Source organism: Arvicanthis niloticus, chromosome 3, assembly GCF_011762505.2.
Source record: "Arvicanthis niloticus isolate mArvNil1 chromosome 3, mArvNil1.pat.X, whole genome shotgun sequence".
NCBI lineage: Eukaryota > Metazoa > Chordata > Mammalia > Rodentia > Muridae > Arvicanthis > Arvicanthis niloticus.
This window is the reverse complement of record NC_047660.1, coordinates 27,791,741-27,805,901: the sequence shown is the minus strand read 5'-3', so window position 1 is coordinate 27,805,901 and position 14,161 is coordinate 27,791,741.

Here is a 14,161-nt window from a genome sequence, read left to right as displayed (position 1 = left end):
ATATATATACATATATTATTGGATTACATTTATCAAATATACATACATATACATACACACATAAACACACATATACATATATATACATATATATAAAATAGGATGTAAATAATATAATAAAAAATGAATAAGGATAATCTCGCATAATTTAATTCTTATTTCTCATAAAACTTTAGAGCCTCAATGCCCCATTACAGTTTCCAAGGCCTGAAATTTAAAAGCTTAGGCTAAGCCATCATCATCAATCACCCACAGTTTTACTGTAGCTTCTAGTTTGATCTTTTTTGATATAATTCATGTCTCCTCCATATTACTTATATTTAAATATTACATCTAAAGTGATATTTGTAAAGATTAATTTATCATCTTTCAGGTACTCAAAATATTTTCATAACCTTGTGAGGTAGTTTGAACAAAATTTTGAATTATTTTCCAATCACAGGATATTACTGATCAAGTCACCCCTCCTTATATTTCCAGCCTTCTTCTCATCCACTCCATCAACTGTATTAGTGCTGAAAAGACACTGAGAAGTGGTTTGTGCATATTCTTAGCCTAAAATGGTCTTGTTCAATCTTTACCATCAAGATTAGCCTTCTCAGAAGTATAGTCTAATCAACAATAATTCTTTGTGAGAAATGCAACTCAATACTATTCATTTTCAAGTCTATATTTCTGAGCTACACTAGTACAAAAATCCTCACTTTACTTCTTACAATCATTACAATTTAAAATTATCTATGTTTCTCAAAACTCAAAATGTTCTGAAGTGGCAGAGAACTGCTGATACTTTTACCACTTTGAACCTAGCAGCTTTATTCACTTTCTTGGTCTTATTAGAAGTAAAACCTTTAGAAATCTCTCATATGGTTTTTCTAAAATGAATACAACAAATATTTTCTTGCCACTATATTAGTTCACAGAATTAAAGTGTAACTATATATTCAGCAAAGACTTAAAATTAAGTGTGTGAGGGCTAGGGAGTTAGTTGTTTGTATGGGAAAAGTGTTTATTGGCCTGGAATTTCAGGTCTCCATCATGCATGCAAAACCCAAGCATGGTGGTGTACACTTGGAATTCAGAGCTAGGAGTTGGAGTCAGACAGATTCTAAGGATTCTTTCAGGAATCAGTCTAGTCATATCAGAGAGTTCCAGGTTCAGTGAGAAAGCCTGCCTGAAAAACAACAGGAAGAGTAAGGAAATGACACCACATGTGAACCTCTTGCCTCCACTTGTGCAAGTATTGGAATATAAACCTGAATCTACTAATGTCTATATACACAAAGCAGGCACACATCAGATCTCAGCACAAGGTCTGATAACAGTAGTTGGTGGATTATAGTTAATACTCCAAGTATTTGTGTCAAGTCTGAATCTTTGTTTTGTCAGACTTTTAGGGAGTCAATAAAACAAACAAACAAACAAACAAAAAAACCAACAAACAAAATATAAAGCCCAAAAATGCCTTTAGAGAAGTGCAGTTATTTGCAGCCTAATGGCTCATTATATTATTTAGCACAGATTTTCTTTATGCTGCAGTTATCTATGCAAAAGGATGCAAATTAGAAATAAATAGGTTATGATGGAATAGAGATGTTAATCACTAGAATTGAGGATACTTGGAATCTCTGTCTTTTCTAAGGTATCAAAATAGAGTTTGGGGGATTGGATCATTCACGGTAACATCAAATTACATACATTAATTTAAAGGTAACAAAATTTAGCTCATTTTCACTACCTCTAGTAGTTTATACACAGTCATTAAGCTGCCTGACATTTTGTAATGCCGCCCTTTATAAAACATTTGAATAAGGCCCCTAAATGTCCTTACTTTGCATTTCCTACCTCTCCACTTGTTGCTCGTATCCCAAACTCATTTTTATCATCAGTTGGTGTAGCTGCCATTTTAAGAGAATAACTACTGGGAGGTTATCTCTTTTGAAAAGATCCAGTTTTCTCTAAAGCAAAATGACATCTAGGCACAGAAGCCCAATTATTATTAACAGTCAGCACAATTGTAATTATAAGTACAATGTTTCATTATATCTGTTCGACTTTTAACTGAATCTCTGCTCCCTGCAATCCTAATAAGCAGCTAGGAACTGCTGACTTGGCAGCCTTGCGCATCACATTTGTGATAACAAAGGAGGTTATGAAAATGAATTCACCACCGAAGCCCTACTGAGTTAGTTACTATGATTCACAAGTTTATTATGGTAATAAAGCAACATGAGACAGTAATACTAGGCACTCATATGTACAAGGAATGCTCAATATTGCTCTCAACACATTATAAGGAAGGGCTGTGCTGGGAGTTGTATATAACTGAGCTTAGCCGTCGTCTCACTGCTGAAGAAAACCTGCAGTTGCTTTTCATTTTCCCCACATGTACGTTTCCCCGACTGAGAATTTTCTATTGTTTCAGTTACACAAGCAAGGTGTTCTGATTGTAGTCTAAAGGTTGTGGAATTACCTCTTTCTCTAGGAGAACAGAGAAAATGGCACAGATTTGATCTTCAAACACAATGGGACTGTCACTTTGTCTCTTCTTTCTGGGATTTCCGAATGAAGTGGGAGAGTTCAAGCAAACAGATAGAACTGAAGTAAAAAATTCCAGTGAAACTGAAGGAAAAAAAGTAATGCTTGATCTCTGGATTATGTCCTGGGCATATCAAGTCAGTCAGCATGCACTTTGTGCTAACAAATGAATAGCACAAGACCCCACCAAATGCCCAATGTCTAGGTGAAACCTAGTTGTTAACCAAGCAATCCTACACTGTGCTGGAGAAGTAATTTCTCTTTCTTTTCAGTGATTTGATTTCTTTGTGCCCTCATCTTCTTTTATATGTGTGATGATGTCTTTTCATCTTGAAACATAATTCACACTTGAAAAGACCGCTTTCTTCATAATCAACCTTTATCAAACTGTATATTAGTTTCAGAAAGTTCACAGAAGTTGAAAAAGCCAATATTCCCCTTGAATGTTTTTTATGGTAAATAATTTATTTCAGTAAATATTTTATTTCTGATACGAATAAAAATACACCTGAAAAATATTTGTAAAATAGTATTCAGGTTGGTGGAAATTATTACAGAAGTATTATTGTCATTCTATTTACTTATATTTTTGAATAGGGAGTATATAAAAAAGTCATAGTTGTTTGGAAAACAAAATGTCACCATCATATTTTCTTTCTTTTCTTATTTGATATTAATATTGCTTTCATTTCTGTAGGTTAATTTCTATAGCATACACCATGCCAAGCTATGCTTTTGTTGTTATTAACTTCTGCTTTCCTCTGTAAATTAATGAAACTTAATAAGAAAAATCAAAATTTATTATGGAAGTATGATTTGTATAATTGTACAAAATATATTGCATCTTCTCTGAGAGACAAAATGTTCATTTAAATAGGTAACTCTAGCTTATATAAAAAGCTCAAAAACCTAAAAGATAAAGAATAATACAATTTAAAAAACAAAATGAATAAAATGCAAATTAGCAGTGAATAAATGAAAATTTCCAGTACCAACAGCACATATTTTGCAATAAATTTAAAATAGTATAATGACAACTTTATATTATTAATATTTTTTGTGACAGTATTAGTAAGAGATACAGAGGCATAGAAACAAATTTAGTCTCATTCACTGCAAAAATAATAATCTGATTCAGAAACTTTAAAAGAATTTAAATTAATGAGAAATTGTGATATTTATTATAGGATAGACATAGGCATTTAAATTATTAAATTTAAATGTATATTTAACTGATTTTTTTTCAGAAATATGCTTTGGTGGTTTATAATATCAACTTGAAAGAATATACAATCAATTATAAAATTTAAATCTAAATGTACACCTCAATTTCTACACAATAAAACATATTTTAAGCAGGAATAGGTTTTATTTGGTAGTATATGTTGCCTAGTTGGGATAATATATCTCTCATTATATTTAATTGCATTTAAACACCCTTTATGTGTGGATTTATTTTAGAAAATGTCTACAGTATTCCATGTGACTATTCAAGAAGCCTTTAGTGTTAGTTATTTGTCCTTATATTTCCTTCTCTACTGTTTATTTCCATCCTTTGGTGGTTTCAATAGGAGTGGATGCCCATAGGCTCACTGATGTGAATACAGGGTCACCAGAAAATGGCATTTCTAGGAGATATTTTCTTGTTGTAGTAGGTTTGACCTTGTTGAAGGCTATGGAGTTTCAAATGTACAATCCAGGCCCAGTCTCCCCTTTCTTCTTTCGGCCTGTTGATCTGGTTGTAGACCTTGCAACTCCTTCTCCATCACCATGTCTGCCTCCATGCTTCCATGATTTTTACCCCGATGATACTTGACTCTGAAACATGCCTCAATTAAATGCTTTTTTTTTCATGAGTTGCTGTCATCATGGCTTCTCTTCTCAGCAATAAAATGCTGACGAAAGCTCAGCCCAAATATATTTAATGGTTTTTATTATCTTTTCCCTTAATAACACAACATCCTTTTTTCTCTTCCTTAGAAAATACTTTGCTCACCCTTAATGTCTTGTGGTCTCTCTGACATATATGGCTATTCTAAATGAAACAAACATCTGTAAAGCTTAAAAGCTAAGAATTACATATAATATAAAATATTAAGTTATTTCTTTCTGGGTTTGAGTTAAGTTACTTCAGATAATTAGTTTGGATGATATAGTTCCCTGAATTTACTTATAGAAACAAAAATATCCTGTTCACAACACCGAAGTGATACTTCACAAATAAAAAAATAAAAGCATCCCTAATGATAATCTTTTATACTCATAAATCTCTGCAGTAATAATCAGAGAGCCTTCCTCCTGCAGTAAATGAGATCTGGTAGAGAGACCCACAGCCGGATTTTATTTGGAGAGTAGGTGGGGAGAGTGGAGGGAAGGGAAACTGTAGTGGTGATTTGTTGTGTGAAAGAAAAATTTATTTTCAATTAAGAAAAATCAAACCAAACAAAACAACAAAACATGTTTTTCTTGGCTATTTATATTTATTTTTTATATTCTTTTTTATATTCTTGCTTACCTCCATGCTCCAATTCTCAGCAGAGTGTTGGATTAACTGACATTAGTTGTCTTTTGTAGATTCTATGTACCAATCTTCTGTGGAATTTATAGCTGAAAAACATGTTTTCTATTCGATTGGCCACTGCTGCTAGCAGTTGTAATAGAAATGTTTGGTTTCTGATAGTCACTGGTCTCAATGCCTGATCTACCATTGCCCTGTTTGGAAAACACATTTTTGTGATGCTTAAGTTCAGACATATCTTCCACTTTATTCTCTATACCAGGCCCATGGAATCAGGTGTTTCATAGAACACCTTTGAAAATTTCTGGTTGCATTTTTGCAGGTTGAGAGATGAAGGGCTAGCTTAATTTTCTACATGTAGCTTTTTTTATTTTTCTAACTGCTTTTGGATTGCTTGGCAAAAATCGGTTGGTTGTAGGAGTCTGGTCTTATATCTCTTCTCTTATATAAGTACAACTCTTCTAAATGATAAGTGATCCTGTTTGTTTGTTTGTTTGTTTGTTTGTTTTTGTTTTTCTGTTTTGTTTTGTTTTATCACAGCACCACACTGTTTTTTATACTATAGCTCTATAGTTGTAGTTGTGGTTTTATTCTTCAGGTCTATCTTATATATCCTGAGTTTTTTATGTTTTGTGTGAATTTTAAGATTGTTTTTCAAATTCTATGGAGCATTGCTTTTTAATTTTGAGGGAAATTGCATTGAACATATAAGTTACTTTTGTTAAGATGGGAACTCTTATAATATTAATCATATTAATCTCATGGGATGGTGTTTTGTTTTCCAGTATTCCATGTAACTTGTGCAAGTCTTAAACTTTTCTGATTCCTATTTATTGTAAGTTATGTGTTGAGAGTTTTGAGGGTGAGATTGTTTTATGACACTTTTCTATAATTCTCTCTAGTATTTAGGAAGGTGACTGATGTTTTTGGTGCTAAGTTTGTTTGCTGCTAAATTGCTGAACATGCTCATGAAATTTTTGTCAAGTTTTTTAAGGTGTTTGAATTCAGAACCATGTATTCTGCAAGTAAGAATGCTCGTGCCATTCATATATGTATCTCCCTTTCATCATCTCTTATTGCTTGAGATAAGACTTCATGCACTTTATTAAACTGGATAAGTAGACATCTTCATAGTGGAGTAAAATGTTTGAATTCTACATTTGGCACCATAATGGATGTGACTGTGGTTGAATACTGTTTTTATTAAGTTAAGACACACTATCAGTACCATCTATGTCTAGATTCACTAGAAAGTTTATCATAAAGAATTGTTGTATTTTGCCAAAGACCAGTGCTTCATCTAAAGAGATACTCGTGTTTCTGCTCTTAGGTTTATTTGTGTGGCTTAATGCATATGTTATTTTTCAAATATTGAATCATTCCTTCTGGTTTTTTATAAGTTGACTTTATCAAGATGGATGATCTTCCTTACATATCCTTATAACTTAAAAACACCTTACTGAGAATTTCTGTTTATGTTTATCAAGGATATTTGCTCAAATTGACATATATTAATATTTTCTCTCTCTCTCTCTCTCTCTCTCTCTCTCTCTCTCTCTCTCATGCATGCACACACACACACACATCCCTCTTTGTTGGGACTGTCTAGTTTTGGTATCAGAATAAATTTGGAATATTAAAATAATTTTAAAATGTTTCTTCCATTTTCATTTAATGGAATAGCTTAGTGAATATTTTTCCTATATGTTCTTTGATGATCTGCTGGAATTCTGCACTAAATCCACTTGATACTGGGTTATTTTTTTTTTGCTCCAGAGATTTTATTTATTTCTTCTATCTCATTCATGTTTGTGTATCATTTCAATTTTTAAATAATCTTGGCTTGATTTTGGTAAGTATCTGTCTAGAAATTTTATTCTTTTCTTTTAGATTTTTCCAGTTTTGTGGAGTATACATTTAATTTTTTTTCATCCAAATATTTATTCAATAGCAATTTTACATGGCTAAGCATGTATTCTATTAGTGAATATAGTAGCTGGGTAAAATAAAAAAGCCTACTGCCTTTATTGTTTTGGACTGAGTAGGGGAGGAGATGAAAATCCCAGAGTAAAGCTAAACTCCAAGGAGGTAGAGTACTTTCTTAGCTTTTGGGCAGCTCTGGGTTTGCTCTCCAGCAACAGTGGGAGAGGATAATAAATTGTGCACTGCATGTGTCTCGACTAGAGTAGAGCCAAGAATGAAGTTCCTGAGCCAAGTCTCCGAGGCAGTGATTTTAAGTCCTTCCTGGTGGCTGAGCTCTTCCGCTGTGAAGACAGATTAGGGACAAAAAGGGTTTATTCTCCTTAGCAAAAAGCAACCAGGAGACAAGAAAGTAAACAAGAGCAAACCTGGAAACTGGAACAGGAGTTGCTTTTTGCTTATTTGAAGTAGTATTCTCAGTGTAGTTTCTTAGCATTTTTTTTCCTGTTTCCTTGCTTCTCCCTGTAAATCCTGCTGCCTATGACTCCTGACTGTTAACTAAAGTCCTTCCCTTTGGCAGCAGCATGATTCTCTCTTAAGGAGTTTCAATGGCTGTGGTCTTTGCTTAGTGAAGAAGAATGCTCATCCATGAAAGTATAGTCAGGAAACTCCTTGGTAAGCCCATACCTGGAAAGGGTTGGGTTCTAGGTTCTGCTGAAGTTACCACAGGCTACACATGGAAATTGCTATCCTATAGTGCAGTTCCCAGACCTGTATGTACATTCAAAACTCCAACATGAACCTGGTCTGTTGAAGGTCTTGATTATGAATTTTTAAAACATGTCACCTTTGATTCTCTGTATTTCCCCAAGGTGTGTTAGTAAGTCATAATGTCTCCATTTTCATCTCTAATTCTCTCTCTCTCTCTCTCTCTCTCTCTCTCTCTCTCTCTCTCTCTCTCTCTCTCTCTCTCAGTGTTGATGAAGATCTTACAGAAGATATTCAGTTTCATGTGGTCCCGTTTATTGTTAATTTAATTATTAACTTTTTAAGCCATTAGTGTTCTGTTCAGGAAGTTGCCTCCTGTGCCAATGTATTGAAGGCACTTTATTAATTTCTTTTCTCTAAGGTTTAGTGTATATTAGCCATAAAGTAAAGAATAACCATGCTACAATCCACAGACCCATTATGCTAAGTAAGAACGGGGGCTCAAGGATATATGATTGAATCTCATTGAGAAGAAGAAAAAGAATAGACATTGAAAGTAGATGGAGGGAAAAGACTGGATAGTGGAGGAGCAGATAGTAACAAGAATGGATCAGATAGTGGAAAGATAGAGTACTGGAAGAGACAAAGATAATTGGGTGGAAAGCATCTCTGCTATGAGGTAGAAATCTGGGCCAATGGAAACTCCCAAGAATCTATGAGGGTGAGTCTAGCTAAGACTCTTAGAAATAGCATATATCGAGCCTGAAACGGCCATCACTTGCAAACAAGCAAGACTTCCAATGGTTAGATTGGGACCCCAACCTAGCCATAAAACCTTTGTCTTATAAATTGTGCTTTCTATAAAAATGTCAAGGGATAAAGATGGAACAGAAACTGAGAGAATGGACTACCCATGACTGGTCCAGTTTGAGACCCATCCCATGATCCCTTGACACTGCTATACTTGTAAACAGGAGCATAGCATGACCATCACTGGAGAGGCTTCTCCCAGTAACTGATAGAAACAGATTTAAAGACCCATGGCCAATTATTAGGCAGAGACTGGGAATCTTCTGTAAGAGGGTGGGAAGGATTGTAGGAGCCAGTGAAGTCAAGGACACCAGAAGAAAACCTACAGAATCAACTAACCTGGACCTACTGAGGCACCTAGAGACTGCACCACCAACCAGAGAGAATGCATGAGACTGACCTAGGCCCTTTGCACATATGTAACAGTTGTGTAACTTGATCTTCATGTTAGACTCATAACAGTGGGATCACAGCTGTCTCTGACTCTGTTGCTTGCCTTTGGGACCCTTTCCCCTAACTGGGCTCCCTTGTTCAGTCTCAATAGTAGAAGATGCTCCAAATCGCACTGCAACTTGATACAAGGCTGGTTAAAATCCATAGGAAATATCCATTTTTCTGACAGAAAGGCAGAAAGAGTGGATGGAGGGGGATTGGGTGGTGGGGGGCTGGAAGGAGGGAGGGAAACTGAGTTTGGGATGAAAAGCAAATTAGTTAATTAATTAAAAATAATAAAATAAAAATAAAAACCAATAAACCTATATTTCACAAAATTGAAAAACCAAAGATAAATGGATAATTTTCTTGTAGAGACAACTTATTAAGGTAAAATGAAGATCAGATAGACAACATAAACCGACCTATAACCACTTTAAAATAAAAGCAGTCATTACAAGTCTCTCAACGAAAAGTGCCCATGCCCCTACATTTGTAGCACTGAATTTTCCCAGGCTTTCAAAGAAGAGGTAATACTGATACTCCCCAAATTATTACACAAAATAGAAACAGAAAGAATATTGCTAAATTCACTTTATGAGGCCGCAGTTACTCTAATACTCAAACTACACAAAGATTCAATGCAGACAGATAATTACAGACCAATTTCTCTAATGAATGCAAAATTACTCAATGAAATACAGAACAGAAACTTTTCAGAAAGATTGACCAGCATGATCAAGTAGGCTCCATTCCCAGAGATGCATGGTGATTCAGTATATTAAAAGTCAGTTAATGTAATCCAACATAAAAACAAAATGAAAAACTCCACATAATCATCTCATAAGATGCTGAAAAGCTTTTTGGCAAAATTCAACACCCCTTCATGTTAAAAGTTTTGTAGACATGAAGAATACAAAGAACAAGGAAAAATATAACAATCCTATAGCCAACTTCACATTAAGTGGTGAGAAACTTGAAACAGTACCACTGAAATAAGAATAAGACAAGGCTCTCCACTCTCTTCATATCTATTCAATATAATACTTGATGTTCTAGCTAGAGTAATAAAGGAATTGAAGGAGATCAAAGGAATACAAATTGGAAAACAAGTTAAATATTTTACTTGCTGATGATATGATAGTGTGCCTTAGTCATTATATATGAAAACAACAAAGAGACTGAGAAAGATGTCAGGAAAATAACATCCTTCACGGTTGCCAAAAATAATATAAAGCCATCTTGCAGTTACCCTAACCAAGGAAATGAAAATCTTATATGACAAAACTTTAAGTCTTTTAGGAAAGAAATCAAAAAGATATTGGAAATAGAATAATTTTCCATGCTTATGAATCTCCAGGATAAACATAATAAATATAAACACTCTGCTAAAAATGATCTACATAATCAGTACACTATGTATAAAATTTGTAACACAATTCTTTACAGACCTTGAAAGGAATATACTCAACTGCATATGGACAGACTAAAACTCCAAGTACAAACTCCAAGTAATGAAAACTATCCTGTACAGTAAAGTAACTTTTTTCAGAGCTACAACAATCCCTGATTTCAATATGTACTATAGATCTATACTAATAAAATCTTCATGGCAGTGGCATAAAATCAGACACATTGATTAATCCAATCAAATTGAAAATCTACACATAAAAGCACATAGCTGTAGACAACAGAGTTTTGATAAAGAAGCCAGATCTGCATAATACAAAAAAAGCATTTTTAACAAATATTGCTGCTCAAACAGGATGTTTGCATGTAAAAGAAGGCAAGTAGATTGATACCTATCACCTGCACCAAATCCCAGTCCAAGTAGTCCAAAGACTTCAACATTAAGTTAAATGATCATGGGCGTACTTAATCTGTGTTGGAATTTTCTTTCTAGTGTCTTCTATAGGGTTGAATTTGTAAATAGATATTGTTCAATTTTATTTATTCGTGGAATATCCTGTTTTTGTCATCTCTGATAATTGAAAGTTTTGCTTGGTGGTGTATGTGGTCTCTTAGTGTCTGTAACAGGGATTTTTGGCTTTTAGTATCCCCACTGAAAAGTTTGGTTTAATCCTAATAGATTTATCTTTATGTGTTACTTGCTCCATTTCCCCAGTAGCTTTTAATGTACATTTTTTGTACTTATATTCAATATTTTGATTAATATGTAGCAAGAAGACTTTCTCTTCTGACCCAATGAGTTTAGTGATCTGCAAGCTTCTTGTGCCTCTATATTCACCTCCCTTTTTAGATTAGGAAAATTTTCCTCTATGATTTTGTTAAAATTTTTTTCTGAGCCTTTGCATTGGGACTTTTCTCATTCTTCTATTTCTATTATTCTTAGATTTGGTCTTTTCATAGTATCTCAGATTTCCTAGATATTTTGAGTCAGTAATTTTTATATTTATCATTTTCTTTAACTGATGTCTATGTTTCTTCTATCATATCTTCAATGCCTAAGATTTTTCTTTTCAATCTCTTATATTCTGCTGGTAATGATTGTATCGATATTTCCCATTTGCTTACATAGATCTTCCATCCCCAAGATTTCCTCAGGGTGTGATTTTTTTTTTTTTGTTCCTATTTCTATTTTCCTGTCCTGAGCAGTTTTATTGCTTTCCTTTGACTATATTTTTTTTGCTGCTTTTTTTTTTTTTTTTTTGGAAGGGGGTGCTTTCTTTAAGGTCATTTCTTTTGGGTTTTTTTTTTTTTTCATAGTTTTCTTGATTTCTTGAAGGAATTTGTTCACTTACTCTTTAAGAACATTTAAGAACATTTGTCATCTTCATAAAGTTGGTTTTAAAATCTTATCTTTGTTCTTCAGCTGTGTTAGAATAGGCAGAACTTACTGTAGTCGAATATCTGGGTGGTAACATATTGCACTGGCTGTTGTTAATCTAAGCATCTTGGTTTGGGATGATTATAGGTCTAGGTGCTATTTTTCCATTTATCTTTGTTGGATATATGTTTTCTTGATTGTATCTGTTTCTTCTCTAGTCTTCTAGCCTGTGTGGTTTGTGGTTGAGCAGGCATCTCCACCTCAATTTGGAGCTAGACTTCTGGCAGCTTGTGTGGTCTCTTGTCAAGCCAGATGTCTCCACTTGGGTTAGAGGCTGCTTGCTTTTTTGACATCCTACATGGGAGCTGATCCAGCTGGGAGCCTCAACCTGAATTGAAGTCTGGCACATGCTGATCAGGAGAGAATTGGGTATAGGGGATAGTTATGCAGTGGGCACAGAGAGAATGTAGATAGGCTGACAGCAGGCTGGGAGCCTCAACCTGAATTGAAGTCTGGCACATGCTGATCAGGAGAGAATTGGGTATAGGGGATAGTTATGCAGTGGGCACAGAGAGAATGTAGATAGGCTGACAGCAGGCAACCTACCTGGATTTCTGATGGCTGGTATGGTCACTGGTCCAGCAGGAGTCTCGCCCACGTTGGGGACTGGAATGTGATAACAAGTGGGAAAGAGAATTTGGGATAATGTCAGATGGGGTTCACTAAGAGCATGGAGTGGATATTCATGCAGGCAACCTACTTGGTTTTCTAGAAGACATGCCTCTGTTAGGGCTGGATGTGTCTACTGGAGTTGGGTATGGGTCTTCTGTCAGGCATTGCCTGTGGGTCCACAGGGGTTTCTGATCTTCGACATTTCTTCTGATTAGTTTGCTCTGAAATCTATGTTGTCAAATGTTAGGGATATATACACCTGCTTTCTTTCTTACTTTTACTTGCTTGAAATACTTTTCCCCCATTATCAGTGAAAGTGAGTTGTGAGAATTTGGGGAGGCAAAAATAAACAAACAGTCAAAAACAAAAAAACAAAACAAAACCCCACAAAAATGCATGTATTTTATTTTATTTGTTAAATTCATTTTACTCAGTTGTGTCTTTTTATTTGGTCATTGGTGATTTTTTCATTCAGAAGTTTTACTGAAAGATGTGCATTAATTAACTAGAATAAAATTTCTCTAATTTTGTTAATCTTGTAGTGTTTGCTTAGTTCTTAGCATTGCTTATTTCTTCTATGTGACCTTGTTGGTGGAATTTATACTACTCTTCAGACTAATCAGCCATCTTAGTATACATAAATCCATTTAATAGAGTTCATTATGGAAATTTTTAATTTTTTTCAAATTTAGTAGATAGTTTTGCTGAGCACAGAAGTTCCAGTTGACATTAATTATCTTTCAGAACTAGAATATGTATTTCTAGGCCCCTAGGCTTTAAAAGTTTCCATATGAAACTTGGACTTAAATAAATTATTTGACCTTTTTATTTTTCTTTCAGTTCTCAATTTCCTTTCCTTTCCTTATTACATGTTTTTAATGTTTTAATCATAACATATCACATGAAGTTTCCTTTTCTATCTTGTCTATTCATGTTTTGAAAAATTTTGTATCTGGTTAGGAGAATTTTGGGAAACTTTCTTCTATGAACTTAATGAAGATGTAAATATAAAATAAAATGTTTTCTTAACACTTTTTACAATTGCTTTAGTGTTAGTGATTCTTCCAATCTCTCCATGTTGCCTTTGCTCATTTCCAGTTACAGCTGCCCTTCTCATGTTTCTTGTTTTCCCTTGTATGTCACTCACATACTAGTATACTCTATAGGGTTTCCCAACTCATGCTAAAGTCATGTTTAAAAGCTTGTTCAGGTTTCTGAAATTATTGTAGTTTTTATAAGCATATCTGAAGGATTGGTGCTAACAACCACAGACAATAAAAAACATATAGCTTTCGGATAACATAAAGTTATCCAAACAAGTATCTGTAAAGTAAGATTTTGGATACTTTGGGTATATCCCAGGGGGTAGTATAGCTGAGTCATAGGGTGTATTAGTTTTATGGTTCTGAGAATTCTCAGAGAATTTCTAGAGAGTAACCGAACCACACTGTTTTGAAATCTCATAATCAGTGAATCAGGGTTGCCCCTTCTCTGTATCAACTCATTATTTTGTGAATTTTAGCCTTTCTGACTGGGGAAGATGTTTCAAAGTTCTTATTTGCATTTCTTTAATTCTTAAAATAATATACATTTTAAAGGTATTTTTTAGCCATTTATTTTTTATAGAACTCATTCAGAGCCATGCTCCATATTTTCAGTAAGTCAGCTTTGGTTTGGTTGGTTTTTAACCTTTTATTTGAAATTCCTTATACATTCTGGAAGTAAATCCTTTGTCAGATTTGTAGTCCACAAATATTTTCTCCCATTTTGTAGGT